Consider the following 7,205-nt stretch of genomic DNA (forward strand, 5'->3'; position numbering starts at 1 on the left):
TGATGCAGTATATGTTTGTAGTGAATCAAATGTATTTCTTGGTTACCAGATCAAAAGTTAAGTTATTAAACTGTTTATCAATTAAAAATACAAAGAAAAATTTCACAAGCTAACTTTATTTCTTTAATCACTTTAAGAACAACTTTATTCATCTTTCTTATAAAAAAAGAAAAAATTTAATCATCTTAAGATTTGGTGAAATTGGTGAAAAATGTAAAGATAAAAGTGATTAATCGTGTATCAAATGAGAAATCCAAAGAAATTGGTGAATATTGAGCAAAGTTTTTTTTCCTGATTTTCAATGGTTAATTCAATACAGCTTGATGGTTAAACCAACATATTATTTGGTTACCAAGAAAAACTCAACATATTAAATACACGAGGGTTAAGAACCTTGCACTATAATACATTTCTAAAGTATCTCTGGAGCAAATTGTAACCGATGTGAAAATTACTTTTTTACATCGGACATATGGTATAACCGATGTGAAAAGTATATATTTCACATCGGTTTGAAACGCAACTGATGTGAAAACTACATATTTCACATCGGCTTTGAATTGCAACCGATGTGAAAACCCATTTATTTAAAAAAAAAAAACCAATGTTTGGAATCAATTAAAAAGTCACACCTATAGGCATAACCATACAAACTCAAAACCAACAAAATTAAAAAATTTCACTTCCGTCTTTGAGCATAAGATAAAAAATTACATTAGCAATATTTTAACTATGATCTGCAATCTTATAACAAAAATGAAAAGGACTAATACAGTATATGTATGCATTTTCCTCCCTTCTATTCCTGGAGAAACTGAGTTTACTGGAACCATGGCAATATTGTGTGCATTCATCTTACTCAGATGTTCCTCTTGGACAACATCAACCATCAGATTAATAGCCCAGTCAAGAAGGGAAGCTTCAGTGTGAGTATTGTCTGTATTAATTCTGAAAATCCCCTCTGCCTGCATACATAAATTCAATTGTTTAACCAAGATTACATTTTGACATTTGTAAAATGAAGCAATGACAGATTGTAGAGTGGTGAAGTATAAAGGACTGTCTTGTTTTTTTTTTTGTAATTGTGTTCAGTTGTTATATTCAACAATATGAGAAATTGAGACAAGGAGAAGATGAGCTGAGAAAGATCTAGGTGATCAACCTGCAACCCTCCTTGGGCATACAAGTGCCTTTGCATTTGTAACAAAATTGTCGGCACACTGCTCCCTCTTGTGTCATATGATAACTGCATTGATTCTGTTGAAACTCCAAACATAGTTGCACTGCATGTGAAAATGAAAAATAAAAATCACACATAAGATTAGTTCAAGAATTTTGGATTAATAAACAAGAAATGGCACTCATGCATTCATGAAAAAGACAAGTAACATCTTAATTCATGATGAATACAACTAACTACAAATAGGGTAGCTCTTTCATGCCCGCTCTCAAATTTAGAGGGCTGTGCTGCTCTCTTCTTATTAATCACTAAAATATAAATTTTAAAACTTATTATTTTCTGTCATGACGTGACTTTTATTACACTAAGTAATCACTTATTTTTGAATTATGACAGGGCAGCATTCAGGAGGGGTGTGGAAAAGTTTTCACTACAAATATTCTACAAGGTTGACAGAGCTTTGAACTTCCAAAGAAAACTATTTAAACATTTTGTCATATACAACATTCACTCATCACAAGCAATACAACTGGGCAGAAGTCATAAAAATCCTTTTTATATTATCCATGATTGTAATGGTGGTCTATAGCCCAAGATAACTACTAGTACTTCCTCCATTCTATTTTTGTTGTTTTCATTTCTTTCATTTATTGTGGGTTGGTATTGGTGGTGGGAAGTTGAGGAAGAATAAATGTAAAAGAGTTTTGTTGTAAATTAGGATATCAACTAAAGACTTCTTAAACTACATGCATAACCTTAAACAGCTAAAATTATGGACTGAAGGTAGTAAGACAAAACAAGCAACCAGTGGACTAAAATCAATAAGAAAATGACCCACTCACTTTCATTACAGCTCATAGGACATTGTTGAATTGCCTACTTATTGTTTCTTTGGATCTATAATAGGTAAAGTGCACTACTCTGTACTTTAGGTTGTGAGCAAGGATGTGCAAAAACATTGCCACTGCTTCAATCGTTGGGACATTTCTTGTCCTTACCAACTGTCCTTTATCTTGTAAAATTCCACAAAGCTTAAAAAATGCCCTTTTACTAACTCTTAACTGTTCAATGCAATCACTTTCGGTTCCTCTATACAGACGATTAAGGAAATTGCTTCTTTCCAATTCCCAATTTCGGGACGGTTCCTTAACAAAATGCATCTCATGATACCAAGCTACTACACCTAAAAGCATAGCAATGACACTAGCAATAATGAATGTTATTTGCTCCTGCAATTTTGCCTCTTCTTCTTCATTTCTTTTACGTTTTCGTAAAAGAACTGAAGTGTCAACTACTCTAAGATCCATTTGTTAACTAAAAAAAACATATAATAAAACATCAATATTGCATGACACTATAAAGAAAATAGGAAGTAAGAGAAGCTAACTCAATCAGATTCAAAATCAGCTAGTTTAAACATAAAAATGGATAAGATGTGATTAAAAAGGACAAGGGATGTGTACAAGCTCACTAAGAAAATGAGAAGAGTCAAGTTAAAACATTCTCTAAGTAGTAGCGTGGAGCTTTCAGTTAGATTCATTAAAATAAAATAAAAATAAAGACTAAGTAAGCATTGAGTTTTTTCCTCTTGTCTTAGTTTTCCATTACGGATGAGTGATTTCTAACATGTTTCAATAAATTTCTCTTTTCTCATAGACAATATGGAAGCTACTCATGAAAAAGCTTTCCCCCTCATCCATTGACCAAATGAAATAAACATATATATGTGTTTGGTTTTATGATGAAATGTTCTAAAATCAATTCTGACTATAAGCTGCAAGTCTTATCTCTGTGCAGATTATAAAACTAAACTTGGACATAGTAGCAGAGTTGATGGACCCCTTTTCCAACTAAACTTAATCTATTCCGGAATAACCACAACAATGAAAATGTAATAAAATCTCCTTTACTCCATAAATTCTTTTTGCTGATAAATTAATTCATCTTTTAATACTACCTAATTATTATAGCAAGACAATATAGCAGCAGCAATGAACGTCTGAAGTGTAGTGAAAAGTTCTTTCTATCCTAATATGTCCATGGTTGTTTTGAAATAAAACTCACTACAAATATTAAAATCACAGGCTTGACTATAAGATGAAATGAATAACTTTACCTTCTTTCTGCACTTCTTGGCAGAAGCAGAGTTGCTAGTGTATCCACTTATAGCAGTAGCCTGAAATATTTTTCCGATCATCAAGGATTAGCAAAAAACAGTGACAATAAACACAAATCAAATCACTGTCATGACAACTTGAATAATGCTTGAGGAATGCAATGCACCTTATTATATATAACACACATCATGCTATTGCTACTTGCTATAAAAATACTCTTTATTCATCAAACTAATTCTCTGCATAATGGGTTTTTGTCCCTTTGTTTCTCCCCAAAACCATCCTAATCTAGAAATACACCTACAAAAGCATACCTTGTTGAAAAAACATTCACTCCATGAATGAGATTTGCATAAAGGAGATATAAGTATTAACCCAAGAACAAACTCCCTATATTTAACATATATGAAATCATTAAGATTGACTTTCTAGTAGAACTTTCTAGGCATTAATGGAAGTGTAGGTTAAACAGGGCAATATCCCCCTTCAAATCCAAGTTAAGAAATGATATAATCACCGGTGTTATCAAATTGCGATCACGGACCATCGCGGCGAGGCCAAGTTAAGAAAGGATATAATCACCTGCCATTACTCTCACACACATCATAAAATCAATCCTGTAGAAGTAAATAATATTCCACTGATCAAATCGAAATGGAGCCTGAATTTATTGAACAATGAAGGAGAAAAAATGGATATCAAGATTGACATGAAATTGAAAAGACCAAAAGGATACACCTTCCACTAGGGTGGCCTCATCGGAAGTGCTATTGTTAGGTCATATTCATTCTCTTTTAAAAACCTCATCAAAATATACTTGGAGTTTTAACAGCCAGGGGAAGTGCTAAACCAATAAGCTGCAACCCATGTAAATTGAAGGATCACAGCTAAAACATCCACCAAATTTACATAAAATGTCACTGTCCAGAGATAAAATATGTTTGGTTGGAGACTAGAATATATAAATTCAGCAATACATTAATAATAAATGTTACAAAACTATAAATTCAGCAACTGTTAGGCAGAGAGCATCCTAACTTAAATTACATGTACTTCATATTAGAAGCAGTTAAGTATAAAGAAAAAAGATAAAGTGCAGAATTCAATAAAGGGAAGTGACTTTCTATGGATATGCTATTGCTACAGTGTGGCAAGCTTCACTATGGTGATCTTATGATGCCTAAAACTCATTTATAAGAAAATTATACCAGTAAAAAATACAAAAAGGAATTACCGACCAAAAATGGCACCCAAATTATACAAAGGGCTTATGCTCAAAGTACTGAACTGTGAAGATTAAAGTTTCTTATGTTTCCTAATTTGTTTAGACGATATTCTAGAATCTCACTCCATGCAGGCAAAATTCAATTGTGATAAGTGTCTCAGAAGTTAACAAATCTAAAAGCAAACATACACATTCAACAGGCCCAACAGTAGTTATGGGCTATGGCCAACATAAAGTGTTCCTAATGTACAAGTTAAGAAACATAGCATTAGCAAATAAAGCATCTATGTCAAGGAGCAGTTAAGGAAACAGAGCAAGAGGTCAATGACTACCTCAATAAATGCAGGCCTAAAGAGACATTCTTCTGTTTGAGGTCATAAACACACGAAATATTGTCTTCAGACCAGTTATGTGGAGAAGGAACACAGTAATCATACTTCAGATACTTCCCAGAGAAAGCTACAAGAAACCTGCCATGATGACCACCTCATTAGAATCAGAAGTATATTGGCAAGTGAACCAGATCTAAACTAGCTATACAAAGATGATGCATTTGAAATGAGCATATATCAACTGAAATATCAGACAAGCTGTTAAGTATAAAACACGACCAATTTGACATTATAATAGATTCATCGACAGAAATGAGATTGGAGTGACGGCAAAAAATATTAAAACAGAAGTTAGCACCAACTATGCATTTGCCACGCTATAGCACTATAAGCCTATAAACCTATAAGGAAAATAACAGCTTGGTATAATGACTAACAGAGGGTCCTTTTGTAACTGGTTGACCCATAAGAGAAAGAAAAAATGAAAACAGAAAACAGGAAGGGGAAAAGAAGGACTAACCAATCAAATTAGTAAAATAACCATGTTAACTAAAAGGGGGTTTTCCAATTCATCAAGGAGAAAAGAATTGTAACAAGTAGTATATAACAAATTTGAGCACAAATAAGAATCTCAATATGACCAAGGTTCTCAATCTCAACCCTTCCGGATTGTGCAACATCACTTCTCCTTCTTCTTGGTTTCATTTCAGCTCCTTCAGTGTCATGATACTTGGCCTTTGTAGAGCAACCTCTTCTGCGGCCTGATTAGCAGAAAAATACTCAGAAATGTAGTTTGATATATTTTAACCAGATAGTACAAATTCAGAGCTGAAAAAGAACTGAATTCAGTTTGAACTGCCAAGTGTCCAGGATATAACTTATTATCCACAACCAACCATCCAACTTATTATCACTTTTCAGCATAAAAAAAAGCTCATTCATAAGAAGAAACAACCAGAATGCAAGTTCAGAGTGGAAGGAAAGTAACATTTCATTCATATCAAAACAAAAAAAGAACCCTCTCCGAAAGCAACAGACCTTAACATGACAGAAGCATCCATTTATTTTTCCATCAAGGGAATAATAGCAACAGTTCTCAATTTTCCTCTACATAACCTTGGACTAGTAATTAAACAAATATCCATGGACTAATGAGAATATGACAGCACATGTTAACAAATCAGAAAAGGTACATGAACCGCAAACATAAAAAATGCAAACAAACAAATCTAGAAACCAATGTAATCACAAAATGAAATGAAGCAAAATAAGTTAATGGAACCCATGAGGAAAGAAAAGAGAGCACCGAATATATGAGAAAGGAGAGGATCCAGGTTCAGAAGAATGGCACTTCAACGGCACAAGGCCTTTTTCCAATTTTCCAGAGGTGAAGACTGTATGCATCAAAGGCGTCCCATTCTGGAATTGGTTGAGGAAGGTAAAGTAGTTATGGAGTTGGAGATGGACGATGGGATGGAGATGATGAACGGTGTCAGGCTAGGAAACAAGAGGTGTCAAGGAATGGAGATGATGGAAAGGGAAGCCCGCGATTTTGAACAGAGGAGAGGAGTGGTGAGTTCGACGGTAGTTTGGAGAAGAAATGGAGGTGGTGAGTTCGACGGCTATGGAAGAGAGGATGGAATCGAGGAAACCATCGAGGAAGGTTGCAGGAAGAAGAAAAAAGTAAACCCTAGAGAAGAAGGGATTGAGGAATCTGGAATTGGAAAATTGGAGAGTGTATGGCTGCTGGTTTTCCATGGCTGCTACGGTTTTTTCAGGTAGAGGAAGAAAAAACAGCTGAAACATGTAGGTTTGATATAAAAATGTGAATAGAACATAGCGGGAATTGAAAAAAATTAGAGGAGGGAAAAGTTAAATTAAAATGAATAAGTTAAATTAGAGGAGGGAAAAAATTAGCGGGAATTGAAAATATAGCGGGAATCAATTATTTATAATATGGATAAGTTAAATTATCTTAAGAATCAATTAATTACTTGTGCCTAGAATCACTTTAATCATTATATGGACCAATTCATTAGAACAACTCCAATCATCTTAAAATTAATAAGTTGCATTAAAAATCAACTTAGTCATCCTAAGAATCACTTACCTAGGTTAATGATCATCTTAAAAATCAAACATTTATAATATGGATAAGTTAAATTATCTCAAGAATCAATTAATTACTTGTGCCAAGAATCACTTTAATCGTTATAAGGATCAATTCATCACCTTAAGAACAACTCCAATCATCTTAAAATTAATTAGTGGCATTAAAAATCACCTTAGTCATCCTAAGAATCACTTACCTAGATTAAGGATCATCTTAAAATCAGATATTTATAATATGG

At 33.5% G+C, this 7,205-nt stretch overlaps 1 long non-coding RNA gene across 9 annotated transcripts; it reads right to left on the reverse strand.

Moving 5' to 3' along the window:
* Positions 1 to 593: 593 nt before the first annotated feature.
* Positions 594 to 6,636, reverse strand: LOC130713962 (uncharacterized). 9 transcript variants are annotated; one of them, XR_009011094.1, is made up of 7 exons: positions 6,161 to 6,636; positions 4,855 to 5,615; positions 4,036 to 4,154; positions 3,815 to 3,914; positions 3,297 to 3,356; positions 1,163 to 1,283; positions 594 to 965 (listed from the first exon to the last, which is right to left on the reverse strand). It is a non-coding gene; the product is annotated as an uncharacterized LOC130713962 (long non-coding RNA). The 9 variants fall into 9 exon arrangements; XR_009011092.1 differs by having other exon boundaries at positions 3,815 to 4,992; positions 5,496 to 5,615; XR_009011088.1 differs by having other exon boundaries at positions 3,815 to 4,992; positions 5,375 to 5,615.
* Positions 6,637 to 7,205: the final 569 nt, after the last annotated feature.

The sequence above is a fragment of the Lotus japonicus genome, chromosome 4 (genome assembly GCF_012489685.1).
Source record: "Lotus japonicus ecotype B-129 chromosome 4, LjGifu_v1.2".
Lineage (NCBI taxonomy): Eukaryota > Viridiplantae > Streptophyta > Magnoliopsida > Fabales > Fabaceae > Lotus > Lotus japonicus.